Source organism: Protopterus annectens, chromosome 9.part0 (assembly GCF_019279795.1).
Source record: "Protopterus annectens isolate FY-2018-M chromosome 9.part0, PAN1.0, whole genome shotgun sequence".
Taxonomy (NCBI): domain Eukaryota; kingdom Metazoa; phylum Chordata; order Ceratodontiformes; family Protopteridae; genus Protopterus; species Protopterus annectens.
The window spans coordinates 799,137,913-799,150,926 of NC_056743.1; the positions used below are offsets into that span (position 1 = coordinate 799,137,913).

General features: G+C 36.9%; 1 protein-coding gene across 1 annotated transcript in view; it reads right to left on the bottom strand.

Moving 5' to 3' along the window:
- Positions 1–13,014, bottom strand: part of SLC4A8 (solute carrier family 4 member 8) — a 1,419,216-nt gene that overhangs the window by 53,116 nt on the left and 1,353,086 nt on the right. The gene's annotated exons all lie outside the window — the stretch shown is intronic.

A 13,014-nucleotide genomic window follows, 5' to 3' on the forward strand; every position in this document is an offset into this window, starting at 1 on the left:
GGAACGAGGGCGAACAGAGAGGGATGATCTGGTTAGAGGAAGCACGAAGAAAAACAATCATACGAAAAGGTATGTTCAGTGTGCAAGTATGCCGGAGAGACAAAGTCCAGGGTGAAAAGGGGAAAAGGTACAGGGGTTAGGGCTGGTGAAAGTTGGTAGAAAGGTGCTGTGTACTAGTAAGAAGTACATCCACAGGTAACGGTAAAAACACTGTCTAACTTGGAGGCAAATGTATCACATGGAATATTTGGCTAAGTTGGGTGTGCTTAACTATATGTGAAAAAACAGCTGAAATACAGCATGTAGTTAGCACAGGATGCACCAGCAGAAAAGGAGAAAGGAAATAGACAAATGTATAATAACAGCTGCAGGAGTAGCAACAGTATGAGAATTAGGTTTTCGCGGGCAACACTGCTATCTAGTGGCTGATTAGGTCTACTACATTAAATGTGTAGCAATAAAAAAGAAAAGAAAAAAAACGATAGTGAAAACAAGCCAGTAAGGGAATGTAAACAAAAAAGAAGCAGGCTGGGGGGCGTCTCGGTGTGTATGCAGACCTTGCTAAATCAAGCACTTTAGACTAGATAGTAATTTGTAGTACAGCAGGCAAAAAAAAACACCTACACTATTTAAATGGAGCTACTGTGTGCTTTCAAGTTCCACACCTTCCTTACATATTAAAAGTTTAACGTACTTAACAACTGACATGTTAAAGTCACAGGAACCTAACAAAAAGTCAACACATGCAGTCATTTTAAATCATAATGAAATATATCAAACTCTGTCATGTATCATAGGACTTTAATTTCAAAATACTACTAATAGATACGTGGTCGTTCAAACCGGGGGGGGGGGGCATTTAACTTGAGTTGCCACTACAACTCCAAAACTTTAAATAAATTTGCCCAAGGGCCCACCTGGGATTCTTGACAACTTGGTCAAGACCAAAAAAAAAAAAAAAGAAAATTGTGATCAGGATGTAAATCTATATGTTTGGCCAGAGAGATTTTACAATTTTTCTTTCTAATATCTGACAAATGCTTGTATATATGCTCCCTCAGCTTTCTTTGGGTTTTACTCACATAAAACCCATTACAACTCTGACACAAGGCAAAATAGATCACCCCATAAGAGTTGCAATTACAGTGGACTCCGGCTTTTATAGAAATACCATCCGGAATAACCTTGTCACGGACCAATATATACTTACATTGGCTACAAAAAACACAACAGTTGCAAGTTTTTCGTGACTTGCTAAAGCACTCAGGTCATCATTATGTTCTAAAACATTCGGGTTCTGCTTCTTCGATGAATGAAAAAAAGCCTGTCCCCTGCTTTTTAAGTGATGTAAAAACAGGAGAAGACAAGCCAGTTCTTGCATATCACATTTTTAATGTAATGATCTTCTAGCCAGTACTCCATAATAAAAGACAGGCCATGATTACTTCTGACAGTGGAACTTTGACTAGCGCTTTTAATAAGTTTTTCACTGAAACAATCCAATCCCTAGCAAATCAACTAACCCCCTCTAACTTAAACCACATGCCTAATCTACCCAATAATCACCCCAAATTTAGCTTTCAACCAATATCCACTAGTTTTAGCAAAACACTTCTAAAAAAACTAAAACCTACCACCTTCGCTGTTGACCTCCTCCCTGCAGAGTACCTACAAATAGCTGCAGATGCCATTGCATATCCCATATCTATCCTCATCAACAGAACCTTATCTGAAAATGCTATCCCCTCCCTCTAGAAAATATCTCACATCATCCCACTCCATAAAGGTGGTAGCTCCTCAGACATATCCAACTACAGACCCATTGCCATTCTTTCCCCACTAGCCAAAATAATGGAGAAATGTGTACACAAGCAACTAATGCAATACCTTACACAGAATAACTTACTATCCAACTCCCAGCATGGCTTCAGGCCATACCACAGCACCACCTCAGCCCTCCGTTCCTTTACTACTGCCATAAACCAAAACAGGAATGACAATAGGCTAACCTCTGCCTGCTTTCTTGACCTATCAAAAGCTTTTGACATGGTCAACCATGAACTTCTCATTCTTTCACTAAAATCTATTTCCCTCAACAAGCCTGCTATCCAGTGGTTCCAGTCCTACCTGACTGGTAGACAACAGGTGGTACTATGGCAGGGCAAATTCTCCAGCCAGCTACCTCTCACACTTGCTGTCCCTCAAGGGTCCATACTAGGTCCACTACTCTTCTCTATTTTTATCAACAACCTTCACACAGCTATCACTAAAGCTACCTGCATTCAATATGCAGATGATTCCACTCTGATCTGCTCAGCCACCTCCCCATCCGAACTGCAAACCTTAACCCAAAATACATTTAACACTATCAAGAACTGGCTCACCAACCAACTCCTACTTCTGAACCCCAATAAAACTAAACTTCTTTTCTTCTCCTCCACTAGTAGATCCACCACACTTTCATTCTCTGTCACATCTAACAATGGTACCACTATTTCCCCAGATAATCACACCAAACTGCTAGGGGTTATCATAGACAATAATCTCAAATTTGACTTACAGGTCAACAAAACCATACAGACCATCAATAAGAAGCTTGGATCACTGTATAGAAACAAGACATTTTTAACCCCACTGGCTAGGACTGCAATCGCCCGATCACACCTACTCTCTACTCTTTTATATGCCTCGCCTGTACTCTCAAACCTCAACAAATCCAAACTAGGTAAGCTGTCCCATAGCTACAATCATATTGCCAGATTTGCCACTGGCCCCACCTATAGAACCCACCACTGCCAGAACCTTAAACAAGTAGAGTGGCTAGAACTGCCCAGCTTAATTCAATTCAATCAACTTTTAATAGCGCACAAAAGTTTGTACCACCCAGAGGATATCTCCTCACTTAAAAATATTATCAAGCCATATAACAACCTAAGATCCCTATGGTCAGTCGATAAACTACTGGTCCAAACCCACAAAGCTAATAACTCTGCTGGTGAATCCCTGTTTGCCAACTTCATTGGCAAAACCTGGAATTCATTGCCAAACTACATAACCCTACAATCCTCCTAATGTCTCTCCAAAAAAAACCTCAAACAGTTTCTCAAAGTGAATTGACTATGCCCATGTACCAACCCTGATTAAGTTATAAACTAAAAGCATATTCTGTAATTATCATAACTTGTAACTACATCACCAAGCTCTGCTTCCAATCTGATGTCTCTTACTTTTAATTGTGTCTCTCCATGAGAATGGTGAGGCCCTATTAGGGAACACTACCAAGTCGTTGTATATAATCAATTTGTGTTTATAATTGTTTGCTAACTTCTGTGAAAGCTATGTAAGCTTGTCTATGTGGAGCGTTTCTCCCAGGGCCTCCGCTGAAAATGGACATGTATCCAGTCGGACTATACCGGGAAACAAATGTAAAATAAATAAATAAATATTACTAACAAAACATTGCTCACAATTATGTTTGGATAATTTAACATCCAAACAATGAATGGCCTGGTGGTCAAAAGTATACGTAAGCTTAAGGAACGTTGTAGTGGAATTTAAACAGTCAATGAAGCCAGTAATTTCACTACTGAGTCTATCCCAAATAATAAAAAAAAAATCATTCAAATACCTGAAATATAATTTCCAAGACTTTGTGACTGGATTATTAAAAATAAACAGTTTTTCCCACGGGATTAAGACAATATTGGCAAAGGTGGGAGCACAAGATGCCCCCATAGCCATACCTTTGACCTGGTGAAAATATTGCCCCTTCAAAAACACATAATTGTATTTAAGAACAGTCTCCATATACACCTCCAACACATAAATCTCACTATCACTCAAATCAGTTGATTCACACAAAAAATCATGGAACCAAGTCAAACCCACAGAGTAAAGCATTACATTGAACAACTCTACAACATATTTAGTGAGAAACACATAATTATTGGAATAGTCCAAATCCTTAATCTTCAATAGGAAGTCCCAAGAGTCTCAACATAAGTAGTTAAAGGGTTCCACCCACTTTTTAACTTTTAGATCCACATACTTCGCCAGGGGGGGGGGGGGTTAGACCTCAAAGCATTAACTGCTGGCCTCATAGGTGGATCAATGGTGCTTTTGTGTATGTTCGGAATACTGAAAATAATATGAACACAAGGAAACTGACCGAAAAAATTCATATAACTCAGGACCAATTACATCCTGGTCAAACAAATCTTTTAATAAATAATCAATTTTCCTATAAGCCATGTTAAAAGAGGTTTCCTCATATAGTTCACAGTCCAACAAATAAACATTCATTTTATTTAAATAATCCTCTCTATTCATGATAACCCCCCCCCCCCAATCGGGCTTCATTACCCTTAAACTTTTGTTGTTGGCCAACTCAAATAACAACAAACTTTCAGAAGAAATTAGGTTCGGAACAGCTGAATGTAGAGGTTTCTGATTATGCAAAAGTCTAAAATTGTATTCCACTAACTTCTCAAAAATAAGTAAGGGTAACAATGGTGGGGGTTAAAAATACTCCTATTTCTCATAAGCAAATTATCATAACAAACATTGTCATTAAATATCAAACGAAAATTCAGTTTTCTTAAATAAAGCTTTAGGTCAATGAGTAATCTATCAATCCTGAAGTTACACACCGGAACAAAGGGGGGTTCCCTTAATTAAAAGATTAGCATGTCACTCAGCACATTCAAAACTACTGTAATTGCAAAGAGTGAAGTCACCTGCTTTGTTGTTCACTACTTGCAACCCGGAGCGGGTATTCAAAGAAGAATTCAAATCCAATACTAATTGCGCTTGTGAGGGTAACTGATGTTGCAGTAAACCCACGGATTTTTCCTGTTTTAAGGTTGATGGACAGTTCTTTACATCTGAGATGGATCCTGCTGCTGTTCCATCCTGTTCTTTAATCTTTCTGACCTCCAAACTGTACTGTTCACCAAAGGGGGCTGCTCATGATTGTCAAACACATCCTCCTCCACCAAAATCCCCCTCATCATTGGCTAACTGGTGGTGAGAATATTTCCTATTGGAGGACTGGGGTTTAGGATAAGCACACCCCTCCAGGTACTCAACCCTGTCTCTCTCTCAAACTTTTTTTCTTTCCTCTTTTTAATACTATAGATTTCCTTGTCAATGCAGTAAAAAATGTTATTATAATCATTAATACAGTGCTCAAAAAGCAGGTCCTGGGTAATACACTGGTCAAGTTTACTAGCGTCAACCACCAGTACATCAATCTCTTTTTGATTATGTTTAATAAGGCACTCTAACAGCTCACAACCGTGCCTATCAAACCAGTTAATGAGTTCTTTATATAAGGGAGATTCAAGCACCAACCTTGTAGGAAACTTCCAAGAGTGTAAGCCCTTGGGAATACTTTTAACACTAATGGAAGCAGATCTTTTCTAACTGCAATTTGTGGCATTTTAAAAGTGTATGTTCAAGTTTATCCATAAGGTGCTTCAAGGAAGGGGTATCAACAGGCTTTTCAGTACCAAAACCTAAAGAGCAATTTAACCAGTCTGAGAACTTAAAACAATCCATGTTGGAACCTTGCAGGGAGTTCATTCTTACCTACATCTGCACCCTTTGCCCAGCAGTGACCAAACAAGATTGAGTACGAGAAAAATCACTATCTTGGGACTGTGTTACTAAGCAAGTTGACTTTTTGCATTAATTCTTGGTCAATAATCCAGCACTTGTCATGAGGTTGTCCAAGTTAGAACCTTCTTGTTTGCTGCTACTGAAGGAAGGATCCGGTAAAGACATCCCACACAAAAAACAAGAACCAAGAACCAAGAACCAGGAACTAGGAAACCAAGGAAAACCAATACGTACTAAACAGTAACCGATCTCCAAACCCAACTGGAATGGCAAGCCAAGGAGGAACTCAGCAACAGATAAAAACTTTTATTCAATAAAAATCACTGAACATACACAAAATAAAAAATCAGATTAAGCGCTTTCGTCTGTAATCAACCAGAATTTATCAGAATCAGTGATACAAACCAATCAACTTGTTTAATAGCCCTCCTTGCAGATCACATGATGAGAATTCACTTATTTAATATAATTACATACTAAAAGTTTAATGTACTTAACAACTGACACATTAAAGTCACAGGAACCTAACAAAAAGTCAGCACATGCAATCATTTTAAATCATAACAAAATATATCAAAGCTCAGAAACATCAGACCCAAGTCCCAAGTCATAGCTCCAAGTACAAAAGCATGCCTTGGGGTTGCTGAATGGCGCTTATTACTAGAGAAAAGAGCTAGTTTTAAAAATATGCGCTTTGTCTAGAAATATAGAGTAGAACACATTCAACAGGTGCACCCTCACTTTTGATACTGAATTATCAAAAGACTAGGTTCTTTTCCCACACCAGGTGCTTACATTTATTTTCCAATACTAGCATAAGAAGGGTATTGCAGTCCTAAGTGTGTTATTGTTATCCTTCGCTTAATAAATTAAAACAAGTTCCTATCTACCTGAGCTGGTGACATCTCAGGTTGTTATAAAAGATCTCATGGCACTCATTAAAATCAGTGTTACATATTTTATATACAAATTTACATTATTTTTATATATATTCACATTTATACAAATAACAGGAAAAGACAAGGTATTTCCTGTCTCATATTTATAACCCTCTGACTCTTTCCCATGATCTTTTATCTTTCTTTGAACATCTTATTGAAACCAAACATTATTATGCAACAAGTCCTGACACTGCACCATCAAAATATTCCACACTATAATAAATATCACGCTGTATGTTTGCATTTATATTCATCATAATATAATGTAATATAGTATAATATAATATAATATACTTATTTACCTTATTCATACCTCATAATACTCTTACCTTGAACATTTTTTCCACAAGTTCTGAGTCTTTTCAGAAAATAGTAATGCATGTGGTGCTTTGTTTTTCATCCTATACACAATTCACAGTCTTATATTTATTCTTATATGACATAGCCCCTCCACAGGCAATTTATTTAACATTAATCTCCACAAAATTTTTTGAAACTGTAGAAATGTTTTCAATGTATCCGTGCTTATTTTACTGCCAGTCTTTCTGCTAAACTTTTAAGTCTTCCCTTAGGTGAATACAGTAATAGTTTTGTATTATTCCATTATACCATTGTCTCCTTGTCCAACTTACGCAATATCTATTTTCCTCTCCCATATTTCCTTTGACACCCATTTATCTCATTATAGTCAGATTTCATAATTCTTTCAAATTTACTTATTTTTCCATAACCTACCATTCTAAAAACAATTATGTCATTTCATGTGTTATATAGTCAGTAGCCAAAACAACTGTAATTGACCCAGATACACAATTGGATTAACAAAACCTAATCTCCCTTTATCTACCTTATCCTATAAAACACCTTGCTTTATCAGATTTAGCTTTGAACCCCATATCATATAAAACACTGTCTGCAATAATACTTTTCCTTATCTGCTGGAAACATAAAATACTCCTACTATAACCGAGTTTCTCAGATATACCTTTTCCTGAAAGACATCTTTAAAGTATTCTATAATTTCCTCACATTTTCTACTTTTTCCAGTACTGTTTGCCACTGTCTACTTCAACAGCTGTCCTTCCAAATTCTACACTCAATGCTGTTATTTCTGTCATTGAATAATAACGACATCCTAATTTTATAGTCTCTCCCATTCTCTTACATTTTTATTTACTAAAGCTTGATATCATTAGGTACTTCTCTACCACTTTTACTGCTTCAGTCATCCACAATATAATGATTACCACTAGCACAAAGCCATCTGTATAAGCCATCATTAAAGGAATACTTTTCTCTTGTTGCTATAAACATATTGTATCTTCTAGATTTCCTGTCATTTGAATAGCTAGAGCATTTATTACTAAGGTAAGTAATATGATGCCCATGGAGCAACCTTGTAGCCCTCTTTCATCTTTTATATTTTTAATCAAATATCTAGTAATCAAAACTCTGACATTTCCTTAATTATGTTATTTTTATAAAAATCTATTATTTGTTTACTTATTCCATATATTTAGAATACCCCATAACTACACCCCACATTATCAAATGTCTTTGAAATATCATACAAACTAATTTAATCCCACTGTCATAATATATAATACTATCAACATTCCCCTTTATCACAATCAGCATTTTCACAATATGTTCTGCTTTGACACCATAAATTCTATCTATCAAACTTTTATGTAAAATTTCCTGAAAATGTTTTTGAGTATGATCCATCATAACTTATAATCTACATTTTCAATATGATAGGCCTCCCTAATCTTTCTTTCACAAATATTATTTATATTTATACCCACATTATTTTGTTCATTCATTATATAAACAAAATGGACATGATTCAAGAATGTAGTGTGATGTATACACCTCCATGTCATGGTACTATTTCTCAATTCAGCAATAGTGCTAAGATGCACTGTAGCAAGACGACATGCCACGCCACATAGGGCTGGTCCCATAGCTGTGCTGAATGCTAATTCTGGTGGGAGACTTATGGTACTTAGCCATGTGTTTCTCCCCCGAATAGCCTCCAGGAAGGCATCTACACAGCCAAGTGATTCAAGAAGTCACTTGGCCATGTAGATCAGTGCAACCATCCCCACCACACTGCAGTACAAAATACGGCCAAAAGGTTGTGTTCAACCACCTGCAGCAATGATTGTACTGGGATTGGGGAGCCTTTTTTGAAACTTCAATAATGCATCTTTATTCCTTCTGCAGGAAGGACATCAGAGAGACAGTCTCTTACATCTGCTATGTAAAGGGATTTTATCTAGACTAATCCTTTATACTCTGTTTCTTATTAGTCCTGTCATCCTCTGTGTCGTGGCGGGATACCAGACCTGACTCAAGCTTTTCTGGATTACCTTTGTTACATTTTAGGAATATTATGACACTTGCAATTTATAGGTTCATAGGTTCATTCTAGGCTATCTGCCCTAGGGCATTTATAAGCCTAGCCAGAATGTGTTTGGCTTTCGCCACCCATTTTAAATTTATTTTGCTATGCCCTTTTTCGAGGTTAGTATACTGTGCCTCTGTCTAACAGTGACACAGAAGTGATACCCGGGGTAAACCTATGATCTCCCATCCACTCATCAAGATTCCTCTTGAAGAGAGTCAATGAGGGACTCTGCCTAACCTGGACTGGGATTTTATTCCAGAGTGAAGGGAGCCTCTGGTTTATGAATCTGTCCCTCCAGCATGTCCTATTTATTTCAGTGCTGAGGTTCAAGTCTCTCGCTCGCGTAGTTCGATGGGATTTGGATTTTCTGAGGTGCAGCATGTCCATTAATTCCGGGTTGGACATGGCTTTATACATCAGGCACAGATCGCCTCTGAACAGGCGGTATGCCACTGAGTAGAGCTGGAGTTTCTTTAACCGGGCAGCATATGGCATCTGTTTGAGCCCTTTGATCCTCTTGGTGAGGTACTTTTGGGGTCTTTCCAGTTGCTGCAGGTGTCTGGTAAGGTACATCCCAAAAGGGGCATTGTACTCAATTATGGGCCTGATGAGGGATGAGTAAAGAGGCACGATGACCTCCCCTGATCTAGATGTGAATCCCTTCATGATTAGGTGTCTATATCAAAATTCCATATCACATTTCTCTTGCATAACAACTCAGACTGTGTCAATTTAGTATAACCTATCTACTATCTAAAAACAAACAATATCTGCTAAAACATCTTTGCAGCATTTAACAACATGCAGTTTCCTAACATCATTAGAAATAGTATCCACATGATGGTGTACTGTATCAAAATTACTGTTTCCTTTTTTCTCTTACTAACAAAAAAGTTTACTACTTTTACCCTTCCATCTACTGAATTTTATATCTGACCGCTCTTATTTCCTCTGTGCTATCATCTAAATCTTATTCTAACAAATCAAACTTATTCCTTGATTCAATAGTAATAATATATTCTTTTCTTGCATTTCTTGATTTTCTTTGCCCTCATTTTCTCCTTCAAAACACTGTTCTACCCCATCCTCCTTTTCTGCAACATCATCAGCTACTACAATTTTATCACCCACCTTCATGTTGTTCTTGGCCTATATCATTAATTGCTTAATTCTGATAATGACTTTCCTTAACTCACATTTTCCCTAGTTATCACACAAGCATTTATACATGGTTCTGAATCATTTCATTGGTGGGTTTGACCGAAAGAAAAACAATAGGTGCAAATGACCGAACGAAAAAATAAAATACCACACATACTGAATTAGTGCTGGTGCACAAACACAAAACAGCCTGGGGGTACGACATGATGATGGACACTACTAATCCAAAGAAAGTCTTCCAAATTACATTCCTAGTTATTCCCTCGATCAAAAGTGACACCAGAAATATATCTATTGACCTTGGACGTTTTCAGTGAAATAGCTTTTCATTTGACCAGTTGCAGTTCAGTCAAACTTACCTTTGACAAAATGAGGCAAAAAAATGTATTTATATATATATATATATAAATATAAATGTATATATATATATATATATATATATATATATATAAATATAAATGTATATATATATATATATATATATATATATATATATAGAGAGAGAGAGAGAGAAAGAGAGAGGTGTGTGTGTGTGTGTGTGTGTGTGTGTGTGTGTGTGTGTGTGTGTGTGTGTGTGTGTGTGTGTGTGTGTGTATATATATATATATATATATATATATATATATATATAATATATATATATATATATATATATATATATATATATATATATATATATATATATATATATATACGGGTCTATATCATATGAACGAAAGTTCATATAAGCGAACGTGAGCAAAAAATGCCCAACATCAAAAACAATACATATGCCAATTCTGAGATCGCACTACCATGAGGAAAGGGCAAATACTCCAGTCTTCACTGTACTGCTATCCCACAACACGCATCTTGATGTCTGGCATTTTCTCTCATTAGAGCGCTCGCTTATATGAACTTTCATTCATATAATATAGAGCCATATATACATACATATCCATATATATATATGGCTTTAAAGGTGATTCTTCCTTTAAATGATCTTTTCCTAAAAATTGCGCATGTTTTAGAGTTTCTAATTTTTGAAGGTAGACCATTCCAGTCAGTTGGTGCTATTTTGATTAATGATCTTTTGTAGATGAAGAATAAGTGCCTGGTTAGTAGTGTAGCATATTGAGTAAGTACCTGGTTAGTAGTGATGCATAGTGATTAAGTACCTGGTTAGTAGTGTTGCATATTGAGTAAGTACCTGGTTAGTAGTATTGCAAATTAAGTACCTGGTTATTAGTGCTGCATAGTGTTTAAGTACATGGTTAATAGTGTTGCATAGTGAGTAAGAGATGGCTGTCTATGAAATGCATCTGTAATGTAGTTTTAGTGAGCATGTGTTGCCTTCAGTCGTGAAGTGAGTGCCCCAATCCTATAGTACAAGATATTTTATGTACCAAACCAGTCCCTTACATATTCTATTTATTCATTGTTTTCCATGGTTTCCTTATGTTACAGCAGTTTTTTCATTAAACTCAGTAGGTTCTACTTCAAGCGCCTGGTCCCAAGTGTTCAAAGACCAGTCTCTTGAAACCAGGGGACTTGGGTACCTTGTAGTTTGTGTAGCTTCATGATGTAGGCCACTGCTCATGGCTCAAACTGGAATATGAGTTTGGGCAAGCAGCTGTCACTCCTTACCTGAACACATTATTGAAGTCTGAATGAGGTAAGTGTGGCAGCCATGGGAAGAGAAAAGACGGTGATTGTAGGGTAAGGGATCTGGAAGGGAGTTTCTGGGTTAGGGAATTGGAAGGGCATTTTAATCACTTTAATTACTACTGAATAGGGCTCTGGGTAGTTTTTGCAGGTTTCTGTTAACAGAGTATTTCATGAATGTCATTGTATTCTATTCTGAGTTATATTGCAATTTTTTTTTCTTTTTTGTAATGTCAGCGCACATAGTTGATATATATTAGTAATTTAGTGATTGTTGTGGCAGGACTGATCATTTTATAGGTTAATCATTTTTTTATTTACTTCACTTTTAGATAGTTTAGATAATTACAATCAGGCCTGTTTGTTAGTAACACTATTTTTGAGTGTCTGGGTGTGGCTACAAGTTAATATTTTTATGTTTTTTTCTAAGTTTCGTTTTTTAAATAAGAACAAGTAGGAGGGTTGACCAGTGTTGCTTTGTGCTATTTTGTATGCAAATTTTGTACATACAGTTGACAAAGTTGTATTTTGGTACAACACACAAAAAGCAATATTGTTCACCCCCTGTGTAATGTGAACCCCACAAGCACCCACAGTGCTATGTTATGGTAGGGTACAGTCTGCTCCCTTATCATGCATCTAAGACCAACAAAAGCACTACAGCATACTTCCTTTCTCTCAGACACAGCAGTCTCAGAGTTTGTATTACTCAGCCGAAGTGTGACAGGCCACCATCTCACCCACATACAAGGAAGAGATGGATTCTACAGCCCCTCCAGAACCAATAAAATTGTTTCTCCCCACTAGCAATCAATAAACACTAGTGGTTGATGAATAATCTGTGGCAGTTCATATTTGAATGTTTGGTCATGTGCCAAACTAAAGCTGTCAAGACCACACTGTTAGCTTTTCACACTGCTAGAAGTCACAACATTTAATGCCTACTTCAGACATGTTCTGACTTATGAGCCTTACTCACCAGTACTGTCCATATCTAAAATTTAAGTTTTACCTTCTTGTCAGTGGGTATCGTTGGTGAATCATAGTTCTTTAGCCCTAGTTTGATTCTTATCTGGGGGGGTGGCTTCCAAGCCTTAGACTCAGTGCTGTCAGTCACAACATAATGAAAATGTATACATGATTCACACAAAAAAACTGAACTATGAAACTCGTTAAAAGTGTTTTAACACAGAGCATGCCGGCCTGCACCTCCAATATATGGTGGATTCTGCCCTT